The 3314-nt window shown below is 51.2% G+C and overlaps 1 protein-coding gene across 2 annotated transcripts in view; it reads right to left on the bottom strand.

The window, feature by feature from the left end:
• Positions 1-2041, bottom strand: part of PMP22 (peripheral myelin protein 22) — a 29764-nt gene extending 27723 nt beyond the window's left edge. For both annotated transcript variants that reach the window (XM_007462650.1, XM_007462648.1), the window contains exon 1: positions 1829-2041. The gene's annotated coding sequence lies outside the window, so the exon portion shown is untranslated. The remainder of the gene's footprint in view (positions 1-1828) is intronic.
• Between the last annotated feature and the right edge of the window lie 1273 nt (positions 2042-3314).

Consider the following 3314-nt stretch of genomic DNA (forward strand, 5'->3'; position numbering starts at 1 on the left):
GGGGGAGGGAGAGGCCTGCCCACTGCAGGACAGCGCGCCCTGGGGTCGCTGGGGAAATCCAGACCACAACCCGGAACGCTCCAGGCGAGTGTGCCTGGCTTGGCGCCCGGCCTCGGCTCGCGTCCCCGGCCACAGGGTGGGGAGTTGGCCATCTGAGGTGGGGGAAGCGCAGCCAGGGAAATCAGCTGATTCACAGCCGCCTGAATGGGGTCCGCCCAGCGTCACGGGGAGAGAGGATAGCCCTTCCGGGCGCACGATAGGCGCGCCCCAATAAGACGCTCTGGGGGTCCAGCCTTGAGGCAGGAACCCGAAGCCGGAAGGTGGGTATTAAACGTCTGCCGGCTAATGCAGCGGGTCATACACAAGACACCTCCACCTGCCAGCGTTTGTGTCACAAAACATCATCGCTCTGAACGAGTCAAATTCTCCCATGCTACTTATTTTACTATATGAAAGTAGCTGCTTATTGTGGCTAATTGTACATTCTTCAAGTAAAAATAATTTGAAAAAAATCTTCCAAGAATGGGCTTTCAAAAATCCTTAGATTAAAAAGAAGACTCCTTGTAAATTTTTCGCTCAGTGCCCATGACACCTCTGTGAGAGGTGGTGTGGTCCAATGGTTAGGCACGTTGACACTGGGCTTAGACGAACCCGATTACCCTGCTTATTCAGGGTTGTGGATTTGGGCAGTTAGCTGAAGTTTGGAGTGTTTCGGTTTTCTCATCTGGAAACGGGACTGAGAATGGCCATTTTAAAGGGTTATGGTGTTGATTAAGAGAGTGTGTGAAGCAATTAGCATAGCGTCTGGAAAAAAATAAAGGATCAGTACCCAGTAAATTGTCACTATTACTACTATTATTATTATTATTTCACATTTAATCCTTACAACAACCTTTTAAGGAAAGCCTGAACTAAAATTGCTTACCAATCCCATAGATTGAAAGCACATATGTAGGTAGAAGGACTACCTCCTACCTACCAATGGGAGTGACCTCTCGCCTCCTGGGTCATGGTCTAGGCCGGGTTTGCCCTGGGAATTATTGCTCCTCTTCATATGCCATTCAGACATTTTTATTTATCTAACCAATGTTCACATGATCACCATGTACCCGGGACTATTCTAAGCACTTTATAAATATTAGCATATTTAACTCAGGAGTTTCTTTCCCTTCCTTCCTTTTTTTCCAACTAAACTTTTAAATGACGTATATACATTTAGCAAAGTGCACACGTGGTCAGATATAGCGCATTTCTTCCTTTCTTTTGAACCCAATGTTTTAATCAATAACCATGTCACACCACACTGCGGGACACCTGAACCCACCCGTCCCTGGCGGTCACCTCACTGCCCCTCACCTGTGTCCTGCCTACTCAGCCCCGAGGGGTGGAAGACAGGATACCACCCAGTGTGGCTGGTGTCACCAGCTCGGCCACACCCAGAGCCCAGCCAGGGCTCCGCTACAGGTGGAGCAGAGGTTAGGTCTCTCCCTAACCTGCTTACCAATCCAAGGCCACCTGCCAGCTGTGTGTGCAGAGCTGTTTCCCATCAGGGAAGGCGCATCTGGTCCCCTTTCTCCCTTCCACTCTGGGTACACTGAGGTTTCTAGATGCTCCCAGAGGGTCCTTCTCGCCTCCCCAGCCAGAGTATATATCCAGCTTTTAAACAAGGATTTTAGAAATCCTCTGACTCTCCGGTGAATTCCAACACACACGTGCCATCTCCCCTGCAACGCTTTCCATTTGTGGTTGGCAGGGTGTGGGGCTGGGCATCTCTCTGTAAAGCATAAGCACTCACCATCCAGAGGCATAGTTTGCCAAGACAACTCACCAGGCCAAACAGTGTAACCCCTTCCTCCCCGCGGCTCTCTTTGCAGTCAAACGTGACGGACGCCCAGGCAAGGCCCGCCCCCCCCGGAACAGGGCAGTGTAGAGACCGGCAGCTGGCAGATCTAGCCCCGCTGCTTCCAGCCAGGCTCCTCGAGATGTGCCCTGGTGGTGCTCCCTGTAACTGAAGCCAGACCGGGCGTCCATCCAGTTTATTCAGGGGCTGGTCCAATGCTGGGATATGTCATGGTGGCCTGAGAGCCTCTCAGCCTCTACTATTTAAAGAGACAGCGCCCAGCTTTGCGTATTTGAGAGTAAACACAATGTCCCCAAGAGGCCCTGGGGGGTGTGGAGAGCCTGGACTCGGCCAGGAGAGGAGCTCTGGGTGTGTCCCGTTCTCACCGCAAGTGGCAGCCTGTGTGAGAACAAAGAGGTCCCCCAGTCCTCGGTCCCATCCCCCTCCCCTCCCAGTGGAGTCTGCAAAGATGAAATACACTGTGTATATAACACGTGTGTGCTGGTAGGTTCCATCCTTTATCAACAACATAATTTTAAGGGGCTCAGACATTGCACAGGTCATCTCTTCACAGCATCCCTGCAGGGAACCAAATCACCTCCACAGTCCCAGCCCCCAGCGGCAGAAGGGCCCTGCTACCTGCCCTGTCTGTCTAGACCCCTCTGTGCCCTACCACATGGGCAGGTACTGGAACACAGCTCCAAGAAATGGGTTCTTTCAGCTCTGTCTTCCATGGGCCTTTAATCGAGTCGTGCTTAAGTGTTGACCTTCGTGAGATAATTCAAATAAGCAAAGCTCTGTTGAGAACATTCTAACCTGTGGGGCAGGACAGGCTGGAAGGACAATTGAAGAGCTGCGGAGAGGTAAACAGCCCTGAGATCACAGCCCTGAGGACCCGCTGGCTTTGGCTGTGACCTGTTTGACATGCTTCTGGAGGCTTCGAGGCGTGGGAGCCGATCACTGCTATGCTCTGCTGGCCCCTTCATGGGTCGCAACACACTGTCCCACCAACCTGGGCCAGGGTCTCTGCCTCCCCACGGTCAGCCGAGGAAAATGCCTGCTGAGACCTCTCTCCCCGCTTCTAGTCCAGGCATCCTATCCTGAGGACCATGGAGAGCATCCACTGGGTTACTTGCCATGATAATAAATAGAATAGTCACCAGACCACCTTTATTATTATTATTATTATTATTAAAGTCATCCCCAAGTCACTCACCAATGTAATAACAACAAGAACAGCTCCTATTTACTTGGTGCTTCCTGTGTGTGCGGCATCATTCTGAACATTTTGTGTGAATCAGATCATTTTATCTTTACAACAGTCTTTGGAAACAGGCACCCCATCAGCCTCTTTTTTACAAGGGGGAAAACAAGACACAGTAAGACACTGAGTGATTTTCTCAAGACACCCCATGAAGAAATGGCAGAGGCCAGATTCAAACCAGGCATCTGGCAGCAGAGCCCACGCTCGGTA

Source organism: Lipotes vexillifer, unplaced genomic scaffold (assembly GCF_000442215.2).
Source record: "Lipotes vexillifer unplaced genomic scaffold, Lipotes_vexillifer_v1.1 scaffold982, whole genome shotgun sequence".
Lineage (NCBI taxonomy): Eukaryota > Metazoa > Chordata > Mammalia > Artiodactyla > Lipotidae > Lipotes > Lipotes vexillifer.